Source organism: Mus caroli, unplaced genomic scaffold, assembly GCF_978045245.1.
Source record: "Mus caroli unplaced genomic scaffold, Mus_caroli_1 scaffold_6, whole genome shotgun sequence".
Classification (NCBI taxonomy): domain Eukaryota; kingdom Metazoa; phylum Chordata; class Mammalia; order Rodentia; family Muridae; genus Mus; species Mus caroli.
Genome location: NW_028227261.1, coordinates 61,850,127 through 61,868,433, shown reverse-complemented (window position 1 = coordinate 61,868,433; position 18,307 = coordinate 61,850,127).

The following is an 18,307-nucleotide window of genomic DNA, read 5'->3' as shown; positions in this document are numbered from 1 at the left end:
CCTCCAGATATTCCTCCATTAACATCTAAAAATCTTAGTGGGTTAGTTCAAAGGTCAAAGTTTCACATGAAATAGAAACTAGCCTGGAAGAGCAAGATACATGCTAAATTCAAATGAAGACAGGAATGGTCAGGTATACCTCATTTTCATGCCAATGAATACGTTTATACGTGGTGGAGTCTACATAAGGTTTCTGAGGAGAGAGTGACATGAAAATGTGTGTGTGTGTGTAACTGAAGATATGACTGGGAATAGAAAAAGACTATTTTAACTAGCTGAAAACAATGGATGAATAACTAAGAATGCACCAAAGTTTTTAAAGAGCTATTGCTCATTTTCTAATTAAACCCCAAAACTATTGTTCTGAAATATCTGAGGGTCAGAAGTAATTATTCTCACTTTGTGAATAAAGGAACATAATGTACATGAAGAGGAGCAGTAAAGAAACTGGTGATGTGACTACTCCGTTACTAGGAAAGCTTTTTATTGTTGATAAAAGAAAGAATACCCAAAGGCACCTGGATGCGTTCAGAACAGAAAGAGAAGCAAACTGAGCATCACAAATCTGAGCCTCTCACATCTCTATCTGTGAGAGAAGAGAGAATAGTGGAGGATGCAGGAGCGGGGGCAGGACTTTGCCATTATAAAGAGAACCAAAGAATATCTTGGAGGAGGGAAGCTATCAAGGACATGGAACTGTATAACAAATACTTGTGAGTAGGGACTGAGGGAACTTGGAAGTTACCATGGGCTTTGATAGGCAACAACAGGTAGCCATATGTTCCTGCTGTCAAAAGTAAAGAAAATGACTCCTTTTGGAAGATAGGAACCAGTTACCCAAGTTCTGGAGAATTTCTGGATTTTATTTAACACCCAGAAATCCTATAGTCTAGCTTGTTTCCAGTCATATGGTCTCCCTAAGACCTAACACACAACATCTGAGGGATGAGGCAGCTTAAGTGCATAATCAGAAAACAGCAGCCCCAATCAGGGCCAGAAAATTTTAAGAAGAGGGTGTCTTTTTTCTCTGTCAGTATTTCAATAGATAGGCAAACCAGTTAGCATTTGTCAAGCAGATAATTGTTAGATATAGAACTAAAAATTTGCATTTAAATACAATTTGTCTACCCACAAAGACTAGAGCTTACGCAAGTCATTTTGACTGTGACAGGAAAACAACTCTGAACCCTTTATCAATAGCAGAGAAAAGTAATTCAAAACACAGATCTTGACATGGAAGAGTCACTCACCATAGGAACCCAGAGTGAAGATGGAGCACACAGGCATGGAGAGGGGAGAACATCACCTTATCTTACCAACTTTTCCTGAAGTAAGAAAGTATCGTACAAGTGTAAGAAGTCACTTGAGGCCTGTAAGCTCCTAAAGTTCTACTCAAACTCACAAGATTAACCATCCTGAATGTGAAATTTCTAATTAGGGTTATAACATTGTAGCCACAAAGCCTGCCTATTGAAACAGAAAGATGTCTACACCAAATACTTGTTACTTGATATGTAAAGGAGAGAATTCAAAGCATATTGTAGCTAAACTATTAGTCAATACTGTTAGCATCTTTATTATTTGGAGAGAGGTGTGATTATTGAGGTCAAAGAGGACATGGGGTATATCCAAGGAAACAACAAATTGACTAAGCTCAAGACCTGATCTTGTAATCATTTCCTTGATATAATCTAAACGGACAAGGATTCTGAAGTGTGGTATCTTGGATAATTTTCTGTATCATTTCCTATGATACAGAAAAAAAAAATACATAGAAGAGGATTGGAATTGTGCCAACATGTCAACAGAAAGTCAGCTGAGTGCCAAGAAGAGCAAGCCATGTACAGACTCCTTCACAAGGTCAGCCCTGTGCATTTTGATTCTACTCCTGCTTGGAGATCAAAGCTTTAATAATCTTCATTTCATTTGTGTTAAAATCTCTGTTAGGCATATATTTCTTTCATGACCCTTGGATACACTGGTTGACATCAAGAATGATGCAACCATGTACCCAGAACTAATATCAGCTTAAAGACATAAATAGAAACATGATGTAAAATTCAAACTACAATTATTCTTTCAACTCAGGCTTTCCCTCAACATCTTCATACTGAATCCAGTGTCATTCCACTATTTTGGAATATCCACTACTATGTAGATATTCTATTGGAAGAGCAGAAAGGAAAAGGCCGAGTTAACCCCAGGAGTTACTACATATCTAAAACCCCAAATGATGGTGCTGTATCTTACAAAATTAATCAAAGTAGTTACTTTTCTGGTCATTTCTTCAAACGTTTATGGCTCTTAGAAGAAGGACTCTCAAGTAAAAAAAAATTCATAGCATTTTGAGATTCAGGATATAATTTTTATATGTATGAGGCAACTGTTTGAGGAAACAGACTTTCAAATTACAAGCTAGACATTCATAAATAAGACTAGAGTTTTAGCAGAGTCAAGGAGGGAGACATATACAGAAATAATGTGTAAGGTAATGAATGACCAATGTAATAATTTTTCCAAGAATCCATATAAAAATGAGAAATTAAAACTTGAGTCTAAACAGAACCAAAGGAAGTTTACACCAGCAAAATAGTTTGTATTGCCTCTTTCATATCTTTCTTTCTCTGGGATAAAGAGTAGTTCCAAGTGTAAGTGTGTGATGTGACATCTAGCATGGATTTTAATATCAAGAAGAAGAAAAGGAGGAGGAGGAGGAAGAAGAAGAAGAAGGAGGAAGAAATAATTCCAGTATATGTTACACATAAACATGAATGTGTTATAAGTTTTTGGGAACTTTTAAAGTTATAGCAGATTTGTGAATTTTCTAGATCAACATAGGTGACGAAAATAGTACGAATATATTACTACTTGCAGTTGTATTGGACAGAAATCTAAAATGAAGGACACAGTATATCTAAGCTCTTGCTAAGACTGCGTAGAGTCTCTCTTTGCAGTTGTTGGTAAATGGTAATCTTTAGTATTTTTGCTTTATAAATGTATCACTCCAGAATCCACATCTGTCATAGTGTGGATGCTATCTCCTTGAGCTTGAGTGTTTAAGTTTTAAAAGCATCTTTTATGAAGGTACTAATGCTTACTGTCACATGGTAAAGGTCAACTATGAAGTTTTTATCTTACCCTTATCATATTCCCAATGGACTAATTTCTAAATAAAATATTTGCTAGAACCAGTCAGTATCTGGGAACTTTGTGAGAGATATGACTCAAACCAAAATAAGTAAAGTATATTGTCAGATATATCTTCACAAAAGCTGCTAGACAATTTTTAATAGCTACTAATAGCAAAGAGGAAATTTATAGTAGAGCCAATTATATTTTTGTGTTCCACAACAGTGTATAAAAGTGGTGGGGGATGTTGCTGGTTGTAAAAGTAAAGTGTCGTGCCTCCCTGCCATTTTCCCCAGTGAATCTGAAAATGGAATTCCGAGTAGGTGAAAGTATTTAAGTGAATGTAATCAGGTAAGACAGCAAGAATTTAAGGGGCTATCAATGTACATAGGAAACTAATACTGACAATGACGCACTACTTCATTGATACTTCCATGCCACCAGGTCTTCAACAAAGTGGTTTTGCATGCCCCTTACATATTGGGTGGAATGGTACACAAAAACAAATAAATGTATCCAAGACTGATTAATGTTGAATTTTTTCCCATTAGACTAAACAATAAGAAAGAATTGAGGGTAAGAGAAAAATGGATCATTGAGAAAACAAAGTAAAATTCTTCATGAACTTTTCATCTGTGAACTGAGATTTGTATGAACTACTTAGATAATTAAAGGTGGAGTGATACTCTGGGTTGACTGGACAAAGTTGCATTAGTGATATACAGACTATTTATGTAGGACATGTTACCAGTGTAAAAATAGAGGATGCATCACACCAAAACAGAGAAACTGCAGAGCTAGAATTCAGGGGAATCCTGAAGTTTTAAAGATTACACTACACAAGTAAAGATTGTCATCAACCTCGTTGCTTTTATTCTGGAAGCATCTTTGATTTGGGGTTTGACAAGGTAGGGTCCTTTCACAGGGATCCAGATAGCATTTCCAGAGGCAGATTCATCAGATATATACAACTTGTACACCAGGGAGCTATGAACACCATATAAAAGATATATTAAATGATGGCAAGTTTGTGAGTTGGACTTCTCCAAGACACCGAATTGATAAAACAATATATTTACTAATATTATTTAATGAGTGAGAGCTTTAATGCAATAAACTTATGCTTGGATTACAGCCTTACTAGCCCATTCATCTTAAGCAAATGACTTATTATTCACAATCCTTAATTTCTTAAAGATGATAGTAATTCTGTTACACTTACATAATCAATCAAAAGGTTTTAATATTCAATGAACACGTATTACATTATCAGGTACTTAGTGAGAATCTAGACCAAGTGTTGTTAATTTAAGTAACATATGAAATATAGAGAGTTGGATTCCTATCTCAATCTCAGAGCCCATCCAGCAGAAAAATCTATTATTTTGTCAGTGAAACTTCTACAGGAACTATGACTTGATTGGATATCAAATGAACCCTAAATCCCTGACAAAGTATCTAAGATAGTTTAGAAGGATAGATATGTGAGATCATGACCATTACACTCATTCCATTCTCTAGATTGTGTAGACTCATGACTGTCCTAATTTGTTTTCTGTTGCTGTAATGAACACCACAATCAAAATCAACTTGGAGAGGAAAGGTTTATTTTTTTCATACAGCTTACAAGGTACAGTCATTAATCAATGAAGTCTTGGTAGGAACACAAGGTGGGAATCTGGAGGCAAGAATTAAAGCAGCAACCACGGAGAAATGCTTCTTATTGGCTTCTTCTCCATGGCTTGCTCAGCTTACTTTACTTATTTTTTTATCATTATAATATTTTTATTTTTTAAATTAATTTATTTTTATACTCCATATTCCATTCCCTGCCTCCCATCCACCCTCCATGTGCTCTACATCCCACACCTCCTCCCCACACCCCCTGTCTTCATGTGGATGCCCCACCCCTATATCACCTGACCTCTAAATTCCCTGGGCCTCTAGTCTCTTGAGGGTTAGGTACATCATCTCTGAATGAGCACAGACTTGGAAGTCCTCTACTATGTGTGTTGTGTGCTTCATATCAGCAGAAAATATCATCCTGAGTGAGGTAACTCAGACCCAAAAGGACGTGCATGTTTTGTACTCATAAATAATTGGATATTACTGCCCCCCTCTAAAAAGAAAAAAACCTATACAGAATATCTAAGATACAGTACACAGAACTCAAAAAGCTCAACAAGCTGAAGTGCCCAAGTAAGGATGCCTCAGTCCCACTTGGGAGAGAGAAGAAAGCAATTACAAGTGGGGAGGGAGGGAGGAACATGGGAGGGGAGAGTGGGGGAAGAGGAGAAAGCTGATCTGATATTGGGTGAGGGAAAAGGACTGAAGCCCTGAGGACCAGCAGAAAGAATGGAATCAGGCAATCTCAGGAAATAGGAGGTTGGGGGAACCTTCCAGAATGCACCAGAGACCTGGGAGATAAGAGACTCTCAGGAATCAAAGGGAGGGACCTTAGATGAAATGCCCTACTGTAGGAAGAGGGAACTTATAAAGCCCACCTTCAGCTTACTTTTGTAAACTATTCAGATTACCTGTCCAGAGGTGGCAACATGCACTAAGTCTGGGGCCTCCCACATCAATCATTAATCAAGAAAATTCTGTATAAACTTGTAGGTTTCCAGCTAAATATCCCTTCTCCCAGATGACTCTTTTTTTTTTAATTAGATATTTTCTTCATTTACATTTCAAATGTTATCCCCTTTCCTAGTTTTCTCTCTGAAAATCCCCTATCCCCTCCCTCTTCCCCCTTCTCCCCAACCCACCCACTCCTGCTTCCTGGCCCTGGCATTCCCCTACACTGGGGCATATAACCTTCACAAAACCAAGGGCCTCTCCTCCAATTGATGGCCAACTAGGCCATCCTCTGCTACATATGTAGCTAGTCCCACCATATGTATTCTTTGATTGGTGGTTTAGTCCCAGGGAGCTCTAGAGGTACTGGCTAGCTCATATTGTTGTTCCTCCTATAGGGCTGCAAACCCCTTTAGCTCCTTGGATACTTTCTCTATCTCCTTCATTGGGAACCCTGTGTTCCATCCAATGGATGACTGTGAGCATCCAATTCTGTATTTGCCAGGCACTGGCAGAGCCTCACAGGAGAGAGCTATATCAGGCTCCTGTCCAGAAAATCTTGTTGGCATCTGCAATAGTTTGGTGGTTGTTTCAAATTAACATAAAACTAACCAGCATAATGGTTACCACTTATTTAACAAAACAAAAGATTAGGGAAGGAAATTAGGTCTCACCAGAACAAGTCAGCTCCCACAAATTTCCCTATTGTTCATTCATTTGTCCAAAGTCACAGAAAGCTGGCTTTGATTCACATTTGTAAGCATAGAATAGTATATATGTTATTAAATGATGAGTGAAGTAAAACTCTCATAGTAATCATTGTTTTGAATCTCTGTTTTTCTCATGGTACCAGAATGTTCATATTCAGTTACTGGTAAGAGTAGCTATTGTTTTTCCTTACTGTTTTATGTAAATGGAGTATAAGAATCTCAGTCAATCTGGACTTACAGTTGTCTTAGCACTTTTATTTTTCACTCCTGTTGAACTGATATGGTCGTCACCACATTGGAATGGTCTGTATGTTTTGCTCCCATTAGATGTTAGTCAGTTCTCCCTGACTATGATAAAATTCCTGAAATAAGAAACTTACAAGAAAAAAAAAAATGTTCACTTCAACTACAGCTCTGGGTGATTTGGTCTATTATCTGCTGGTTTCATGGCTTTGAGTCTGTCTCAAAGGAGCATATCACAGTAGCCGGAAGCAATAGATCTAAGACTCTTACCTTGTGACCTGAAAATCAAAACTTAAATAACTTAAATAGTTTAAAACTTAAATAGTTTAAAAACTTAAACTAAAACTTAGCAAGGTAGGTGAAGTGCCACAATTCATTTTGAAAACAGTTTCCAGTGAGTTAAAACTGTCACTAGACATCATCCCAAAGCTTCACTAGCTCTCAACAATGCCTTGCTTGGGACTTAACCTTCCATACATGAGGACATTCAAGATGCAGATTATAGCACTCATCAATATGAAGCCAGAGTCCACAATTTATTTACATGTATCTCAGTGATTTAGAATATCACCTATATACATTTATTATATATTTATGGTATCACTTAAAATGAGAAGTTAAATAGAACTAGATTTCATACTTGTAAAAATTAACAAAGATTAAAAATATGTCAACATATGTAGCAAATTTCAACTGATGCAGATATCAGTAATTGGTAAAAGTGATAATTCTTATATTTCTTTTTTCCTTTCATTACTCTTTCTTACTTGCTCCTATCTTAACCATATTAAAGAACTGTGCATCAGTAGGTTTCATCTTTTAACTTATGCAGCCACTCATCTGAAAAATATTGAGTATATTTATTCTTTTTAAAAAGGCAGGCTCTGGGGATAAATTTGTGAATATAACCAGATGTGATATACGTTTGAATGAATCATTTGACTTACTTATAGAGACAGACATTAATTAAGCAAGCACCCATTTGTATATACTTATAAGCTGAAGGAAAAATGTTTTAGGAAAGTAGATAATAAATGAATCAGTCTTGACAGGAGCAAGGTCAATTTTGGCTTCCCTGCTGAAGTGACTCATGTTTAAATCTGAAGGACAATTTAGTAAAGTAGATTTAACCCATAATATAGCCACACTTTTGCTTATCAAAAAATAAGCCTCTAGATATGAGTATTTCAACCATAGTTCCACCTAATCTAGTTATTAGATATTTAAATGCTTTAGAATAGATGGAGGCAAGAAGAAGATCATTTTGACAGTGAAGAACCTACATAAAATAACAAAAAGAAATTGTGCATGTGAGAGACTGAAAGAATGTCATTCAGATATAAGAAAGACTCTTTGACAAGACTGGAAAGATTTAGAAAGTAAACCATTTGGCATCTTTTATTTTATCAGGTTACATAATTTTACTTGCAGTCTTCCTAGGGCCTGGGTGATAGTAAACATAAGAGATTATTTTAAGCATTTGTGTATTTTTAATAGCATGCTTTTTGTACTATATACAGATGTTGGTGATGAGAATGTAGGGATTCCGTTAAGTAGATAACTGCACAGTGATTATGACAGATAAAGCAAAGTTGAGTGACATGGCAGTAATGGTAGTGACAAAAAAAATGGGTGTGTTTGGAAAATAAGTTAAAAGTATTTATAAAAACATATAAAAAGTTGTAGATAAGTTTGATTTCTTTGAACCAAAGAAAATGAAGTTTCAAATGGTTGGAGTAGTCATGACGAAACTTGAGGTCAAGTCACATAAAACTCTTGTGTTTGAGCTTTCAGTGAATCTTAGCTAGCAAGATTCTTCTAGGCTGCTTCTCAGTTCCAGTTTGAGTCAAACATTAATAGTGACATAATCTTATGCTGAAGTAGTTTGTTTTGACCGTATCTTTCAAGGATGGTAGTAGGAATGGGTGGATAGTCTGTGCCAAGGAATCAGAAAACCAACTGACTAACTGAGGCCTCTGACTCTCAGAATTGGGGTACATGCTCCCTTTTCTTACGTAGAATTCAACCAGGTCATTTTATGAGGTATTCCCTTCAAAAGAGAAAGTTCAGTGAGTATTATAAGGAAAGGCATTGTTTAAATTTCATGTTAGCTACACCTCTTTTGCAGAGACCTTGGCTCCCAGAAATTTCTAAGCCAGGGTTGTATTTAACCAGGCTCAGTTGTGCCATACAGTTAAGTGAGATGTAGTAACTAAACTAAGAGACAGTTAAGTGGGCCTTATGAGTGTAATTAATCTAATAGTCACAATATGTTCCTTTTTTATTAGATATATTCTTCATTTACATTTCAAATGCTATTCCCTTTCCTAGTTTCCTCTCTGAAAGACCCCTATACCCTCCCCCTGCCCTGCTCCCCAACCCACCCACTCCCACTTCCTAGCCCTGGCATTCCCCTGTACTGGGGCACATAATCTTCACAAGACCAAGAGCCTCTCCTCCCATTGATGGCCGACCAGGCCATCCTCTGCTACATATGCAGCTAGAGTTCACTATAACTATAAAATATTTATTGACTATGATTAATTTCTGCCTTATGTCTGGTGAAGAGAACTCATTTCATCACTAGTTTGGTAGGGTGGGTTATGGAAGAAATAGCACAAGTATAAATAACTGGCTGAGGGGTTTTCCTGGGAAACAGTGGAAATAAAGGCAAGGTAGGGATTAAAGAGATGTATGGAGAGGAAAACAATTTGGTAAATAGAATAACTCTCATTAAAGGATATGATAAATAACTGATACATACAGACATATGTGCAAAGATCATAAATGCAGAAGTCTGAGTTTATAATTTAAGGGGATACCAGAAAGGAGTTAGAATATTACATGAGAAACAGGAGAAATAAAGAGAATATTTTCCTTAGTTCATTCACGTGGAAGGAAACCATAGGAACCCAGGATATTCTTACATAATACTATGAAAATAGCCAGATATATAGTAACAACACATTGGCCATCTCAGGTATGCAGGGGATTGCCATGTCCCAGTGTAACTGGTGGATGATCATTGTGCCAATAACTTCACAGAGCTAGGGAGTGGTAGGTGTGGTGGCAAAAATCTCAAATAATTTCTTTCTAATGACCTAATTATTACAGCAAGAAGTTAGGTCATAAACTAAATGTAGTGGGAACAGTGGTCTTGAGAGCATGAGATTGCCAGAGATCTAAGGAAAATGGAAAATTTGAAGTACTCATTATAAAAGCAAGGGAATAAGTTGAAAACAGAAATATAGAAGAATTGTCAGGCAACGGTTTGTACCACTTTGAAGCTGATGATCATGAATTTATAGTGATATAAATCTGCTTTGTGGTGTCACTTTCTCCAATATCAGTCAATTGCTCAAATTTAATTAACTGTCAATCAGCCAACATTCATGGACGCCTCTAGCACAATAGGGCCATTTCAGATACTATGGGGAATGCAAACATGAATAGGCTCATCCTTTGCCTTTCACACAACCAAGATCATTAAACTCTGTGTCTTAAATTCTGCTTCCAAATTTACTGTAGCTGATTTGAGGCTAATTTTCTAAAATATAGCAACTATAAACTTGCAAAAATATTAAAAACATAAGTAAATCTTTAAAGGCCCTAGATAGCAAAAAAAAGCAGCAATGTAGTACAGGTAATTAATCTTCTAAGCAGTAAATTGCAGGGTGAGGGCTGCACTATTTTGGCTTTTCTTCTGAAAGCCCTCCATAAAACACAGAAAAAGGGATCCTTGAACTCGAAATCAACACTACAGCAATAGTGAGGTGGGGGCTAAAATTCTGAGCTAGAAACTGAGGTGATTAGATAATAGAAAAAATTAGATGGGTTTAAAAATCTAACTCTAAGTGCAGATGCACTCAAACATTTGAGAAAAAAAACTGGTACAGAAGGTAATTTAAGGACTCTGGTGAAATCTGTAAACAGCTGTTGCTGTCCTTCACAGAGGACATTGTTTAGAATTTAAATATCACCCAGTGAGAATGTCATAGTAAATATCTTAAATTTTCCATCGATAGGGGGCTGGTGGTGTTGTATCCCATTAGCTACTAGAGGAAGGTCATAATAACTTATGTATTTACTACGACAAGAATCAATAATTTTGAAGGGAGACAAACATCTCTACAATGTATTAGCCACATCCAGCCATAAACAACAATAAGAAAAATAATTAGGAAAAAGAAACTAAAAAGCATGTGTCACAGCCAAAAGAAAAGTCAATAAACACCAAAATAGTTCACATTTTGAAACAACGAGACAAGTTTAATCACATGACTAGAGAAAGTATTTACAAAGCAGAGTTCAACAGGATACCTGAAATTTTCTACTCTATACCCAGTGGTTCATTCATTCAAATTCATTATATTAGATGCATTCTAGAAATGCAGAAATAATCTACCTTGTGGAATTCAAATAAGAAATGTGTACTGACTGAAAAAAAGAAAAAAAATCATTCTCAAATTCTTTTCAAATTATGTCCAAATATCTGAATTATGTATATTTCAGAATATTTGAGGATATTTGAATGAATCCTGTTTGAATAGCTTTTATAAGTATTATATAAATATTATGTTGTCATTAGATATTTTTAGATAAGGCAATATTCTCCACTAGTAGCATAGTAAGAAACATTTAGTATTTATCGTGTTGTTAGGATGATAAATATGATTGTCTGAGAAATATGTAGGTGTGTCTGTTATAATTCCATGTGTTTCTTAAAGTACATTGACCTAACATGATTGTTAACCTTATTTGGAGATTTATTACACAGGAATACATTTTAATTTTACAATACCCTAATAATCCTCATAAATTTATTGGACACCAATAATTAGTGACTGCTACAGATATATTAACACTAATTAGCCCTGAAACCCTAAAGCTATTTTAAATGTTAAATTTAGCATTAATATTGATCACCATGCTAATTAGTACTAGTAGTAAAAGGAGACAATTGATTAACAGCTATTAGCTTTGGCTTTTCACCCACTGCAATCATCCAGACTCATTTGAGTTTAGTGCAAAAATCAATGTGTTGCCTATGATTTAGATTATCATTTATTTCTTTCATTGCCTGTGTGGACCCAGGCCTAAGCATACATAATAGTTCAAGGGCTATTGGATAAACATTTTATAATCATCTACTATTGGTTTAAGAATAGTGCACTATAAAGGAGAATTCTCATAGTAATGGCAAAAAATAAACATATTTGAAAGCTTTAATCCCCCTGTCTATACCTCTTCAACTAATCCATCATCACAGTATACAGCCATCATGATCATTAAATCAAGTAGAATTCTAACATGTATTATGTAAACAAATATAGTCCAAATAGTTTAAGGTAGTTTATTAGCTAAAACTTTTCAAATGTTTTATAGACATTCACACAAGCCTACATATATTTCTCGTGAATTTGAGGTGTCACACTAAAATTTTGACACAAGAATCTTTCTTGTGTGTAATAGGCATGTATGTCAAATGGAACTATGTCACCAGAACAAAGTGTTGAATAGGTTTCATCTGCTTGGATATGGTGACTACTTCATCTGTAGTGTCTGTTCATGGATCAACATCTATGCACATTTCTGTTTTATAATATACAAGTGACAACACAGAGCCAATCCCTGTTATGAATATCATCAGGCACATAAAAGATAGTGGAACTCTAAACCTCTCTGAAGTTTCTATCCAAATCCCCTAAATTTGCTTGTGAGTGTCAGTAGGTTACTAATATGAATTATTCCTTTTTCCTCAACTTAAAAGAAAAAAAAAACATTCTCAAATATTGCTCTGAGATTATCTTAAAATATATGCAAATCACTTATAAAAGACCCTTAATCAAATGCTGAGTAAAACTTAGATATAAATAACATAAGAATAAACCTAATTTATATAACTATATATCAGGAAAAATAATAAATGTCCCAAAATAAAAGCATAAAAGATTTGAAATGAAGAATTTAAATAAAATAAATTACTGTGGTAATCAGCAATCAGCAGTTACAGGCTCTTTCTTTATGTATAATAACATGAGCTGAATATAATTAGTATTAGTTAATATTTTAAAACTAAATTTTCTTCTTGTATTTATCTCAGGTATATTCTTCAAGCCAGTTACTGAGACATATTGTGGAGAGGCAGCTTAAGTTACTACTGAAATCAAAATACTTCAGGAACACATGGAAATATTGATAATTACTTGTAACTGACACACCCACATTTTCCTCAGACAATCACATTTATTATCCTATCAACAAATGAGCAACACTTGTTATGTTGTTTCTCTAACATGTAGAGACAAGGAATGATGCCAACTTCAGCACTATTTCCATCTCACCTGGCAGCTAGGTAATATAAATTCCTCTTTGGTCATACACATCACAGGTGCATTAACGAACAATTTGTCAAAGCTTTGTGCTATGTGTGAAGATAAAACCAATGACTTTTTTTTTTAATTTTTGTTTAGAGTGGTTCATGGGCTCTAAGTTTACACTGGTGGCTGAAAGCAACAACAAAAACGAACCAACCGCAATACCTCTCCTGGGCATATATCCAGAAGATGTCCCAACCGGTAAGAAGGACACATGCTCCACTATGTTCATAGCAGCCTTATTTATAATAGCTAGAAGCTGGAAAGAACCCAGATGCCCCTCAACAGAGGAATGGATACAGAAAATGTGGTACATTTACACAATGGAATACTACTCAGCTATTAAAAAGAATGAATTTATGAAATTCCTAGGCAAATGGATGGACCTGGAGGGCATCATCCTGAGTGAGGTAACCCAATCACAAAGGAACTCACACAATATGTACTTACTGATAAGTGGATATTAGCCCAGAAACTTAGGATACCCAAGATATAAGATACAATTTGCTAAACACATGAAATTCAAGAAGAACGAAGACCAAAGTGTGGACACTTTGCCCCTTCTTAGAAATGGGAAGAAAACACCCATGGAAGGAGTTACAGAGACAAAATTTGGAGCTGTGATGAAAGGATGGACCATCTAGTGATTGCCATATGTAGGGATCCATCCCATAATCAGCTTCCAAATGCTGACACCATTGCATACACTAGCAAGATTTTGCTGAAAGGACCCAGATATAGCTGTCGCTTGTGAGACTATGCCGGGGCCTAGCAAACACAGAAGTGGATGATCACAGTCAGCTATTGGATGGATCACACGGCCCCCAATGGAGGAGCTAGAGAAATTACCCAAGGAGCTAAAGGGATCTGCAACCCTATAGGTGGAACAACAATATGAACTAACCAGTACCCCGGAGCTCTTGTCTCTAGCTGCATATGTATCAAAAGATGGCCTAGTCGGCCATCACTGCAAAGAGAGGCCCATTGGACTTGCAAACTTTATATGCCCCAGTACAGGGGAACCCCAGGGCCAAAAAGGTGGAATGGGTGGGTAGGGGATTGGGGGTGGGTGGGTATGGGGAACTTTTGGGATAGCATTGAAAATGTAAATGAGGAAAATACCTAATAAAAAAAAATAAATTAAAACAAAACAAAACAAAACAAAACAAAACAAGAAACCAGAAAAAACGAACCAACCAGCCAAGCTTTCAGCATTTTGCAAACAAATTCTACAATTTACCTTTGGATGCGTAATTTGTTATTTTCTTATTTGGATATCCATTACCATCTAAGTGGCATTTGGAGATGGAAACATTATGATCATAAAGTCAAGATGCACAGACAAAGCTATAATCTGATATGATAGCACCATGCTATGTATGCTTCTGTTCCTGCCTCTTACCCTTATCCCTGCTACTAATCCTTGCACTGAGGTCTTCTAGTAGTCTTTACTGAATAAAACTGCAGTCATAAGATGTTCAAGATGGTGTTAGCCAATGATGTCCAGGATCACATTCATGAGCACATAAGTATAATGGAGTGAAAATCTGCATATCACTTAGAGTAGTTATGAAAAATTTCGGTTCACTTCATTCTTCCTTCTACTGTTTACAATATTGCTGATATAAGCAAAACCACTGAATGGACTTAGGTATACACATGAAGGTGTACTTGATAACAAGATTCTCCTGAATTTATGGACTTACTATTCTCTCTATCATTATTTTAGAGCATACAATCTTTTTTTTAAATAAGGGTTACTGTTGAGTAATATGTTGAGCTACCCTAGACGAGCTTCAGACATCTCATGTTTATTAAACCATTTCAAAGCACATTTTTCACCATTGCTTCATTTAATCATGTTCTTGTAAACACCTTATAGCTCTAGATAAAATCAACTGTATCATGAATACACACACACACACCCACACACACACACTGTCTACCAAGGGGTGATATAGGCTATATCATCTGGGTGTGTGATAAATACATTCTATGAAGTTTGTACATCAATAAAATTACCTAACAATGCATCTTTCAGGAATAACCATCCATATGTTCCTTAACATGATGATGACTGTACTGAATATGGATGGATGGGTAGAAGTGTTGTGATACATTTTCTTCCTTATTTTCTTACAGGAAAATTATGTATTTTGTAATATCTGCTGGTAATAATATGATAATATTTTCCTACTGTCTTCAGCTGTTATTATAAGCACTGTTATGCTCCAAACTTTGTCTCTGTAACTCCTTTCATGGGTATTTTGTTCCCTATTCTAAGGAGGAATGAAGTATCCACCCATTGGTCTTCCCTCTTCTTGATTTTCTTGTGTTTTGCGAATTGTATCTTGGGTGTTCTATGTTTCTGGGCTAATATCCACTTATCAGTGAGTGCATATCTAATGACTTCTTTGGTGACTGGGTTACCTCACTCAGGATGATATCCTCCAGATACATCCATTTGTCCAAGAGTTTCATAAATCCATTGTTTTTAATAGCTGAGTAGTACTCCATTGTGTAAATGTAGAACATTTTCTGTATCCATTCTTCTGGTGAGGGACATCTGGGTTCTTTTCAGCTTCTGGGTATTATGAAAGGATGGACTATTCAGAGACTTCCTCAACCGGGGATTCATTCCATAATCAGCCACCAAACCCAGACACCATTGCATACGCCAGAAAGATTTTGCTGAAGGGACCCTGTTATAACTGTCTCGTATGAGGCTATGCCAGGCAAATACAGAAGTGGATGCTCAAAGTCATCTATAAGATGGAACACAGGGTCCCTAATGGAGAAGCTAAAGAAAGTACCCAAGGAGCTGAAGGGGTCTGCAACCCTATAGGTGCAACAACAATATGAACTAACCAGTACCCCCAAAGCTCTTATCTCTAGCTGCATATGTAGCAGAAGATGGCCTAGTTGGCCACCACTGGGAAAAGAGGCCCCTTGATATTGCAAACTTTATATGTCCCAGTACAAGAGAATGCCAGGGCCAAGAAGCAGGAGTGGGTAGGTAGGGGAGCAGGGCAGAGGGAGGGTATAGGGAACTTTCAGGATAGCTTTTGAAATGTATATAAAGAAAATATCTAATAAAAATAAATAAATAAAAAAATAAGCACTGATATGCCAAAATTTTAAATCACACTTATTCATTGCTAGCATAAAAAATAACATCGGAGCCAGGCATGGTGGCACATGCCTTTAATCCCAGCACTTGGGAGGCAGAGGCAGGCGGATTTCTGAGTTTGAGGCCAGCCTGCTCTACAAATTGAGTTCCAGGACAGCCTGGGCTATACAGAGAAACCCTGTCTCGAAAAACCAAAAATAATAAAATAATAAAATAAAATATAACGTCGTCATTTATCTATTGACTTTGGCTTCAACTGTCACTATCAGTTGAATTTCTAAATATCATACTTTTGGCAGATAACATAGGCTTCTGTATATTTGACCATGCTATTTGATTTTTAAAAGTTATTATGAATTTCCTTTAATATTGTGTTCTCTGGATTTTTTCTGTCTCTTTCACTCTCTGTTTGTATGTGTATATATGTATATATTACTTTTATAAATAAAAGTTATGTACATACACATATATATGTACATATATATATTCTGTATGTCTACATGTCTATATTACTTTTTATCTGAGTTGGATTATCCAGTCAGTACAAAGTTCAATAGAAATGTTAAGAAAATATGCTCATACATTGTTTATAATCCCAAGAAGTAACCATTTATTTTCAACATTTAAGCCTAGTGTTGGCAGTAAATTTTCTTTAGAAGAATTTGTAGTTTAATGAAGTTTCTATTTTATTTAAAGTAAATTTTTCTTGTAGTACATATTGAATACTTAACACACATTTTCTGCATTTAATAAGTCAACTATATGTATTTTGCTTTTACAGTTAATAATGTGAATTCATTTATTGTTCAAAATAAAGCTAATATTTGTTGATAAATTTCACTTGATTATGATGCAATAAATATCACTTCATATATTGTTACAATATGATAATATTCTAATAGGGATTTTACCACTACATAGATGATAGATAACAATGGTTTACTTTAATTTTTATGTATTTTAGCCTTTGAGTCTATTTTCTACAAAAATTTGTGAAGAATCGGCCTTATCTGTTTCATAGATGCAGTTCCTTATTGACTAATATATCAGGTGACATGACTGTAACTTAATTCAGGAAAGGCTGACAAAAGACATCAGCAAATACTTGGTGGGACTAATCAGTAATTCCAAATTAGCCATTCATTATATTCTGGTACTTAAAACCAAAGATGATTCCTCAGGAGACATACTAGCTTCGTTCCCAATTTAGAACTCAAATCAAAATACAGTTGTTCTGTAAAAGATACCAGTTGGTTAAGGGTAAGATATGAAAGACCATTTCTTGACTTTTACTTATCTCCAGTCTCTTGTAGCTTGCTCAAGTGGTGGAGGCCAAGGAGCAGAGTACGAAAGCATGAAATCAAAAAGTAGGACACACTTCCTTCAAGCCAAGCATGACAATCATCCAATTGATCAAGTGGATTTTCTGTCTGTGTCTCTATAGAGAAGCTTCTGTCAGTGCTAGTATATATATTATAACTCCTTTAGAATAGTAGTATGCATATTATAATTCCTTAGAATTTGTTTATTCACTCCTAAATATAGTTCCTTATTAAAAGAGGTGTCTCAGTTCTAGTAAAGTAGATTTATTAGCACTGAGACAAAATGAGGAAAGAAAAATTAGAAAGCACAATAGATTATCTATTTCTTTGAATTAAAGAAGCATTCTCAGCATAAACTTTAAGATTAATATTTCTATTTTCCCCAAAGCAAAATAAGAAAACTGATTTTAGAAATCTGCCCCTGCTGTCATTATTTCTGTAGATGATGCTCATTCTACATATAAAATTGGGTAACTAATTTATATCTAGTATTTCAAACATCCAATAAGAATTTCATTGTGATTGACTAAGACTTTGATAATTTTTCATACTTCATGAGACTATAGTATTCTGTGACTACATCTATAGTCTGTCTATAGTATATGTGACATCCTTAGATTTTTGTCTTTTCTATATGTTTGTTAAATAAATTTGGGAGATAATAAAATAATAACTAAGTTATATGGAACACTCACTTTATTTTTTTGAATAGTGCTACTCACTTTAAAGAATATACAGTCATTCCGCCCATGTCAATTTGAAGAACCTGAGGCCCAAAAATGTTAAGAATTTGCTTCCATAATAAAGTTGGTAGATGAT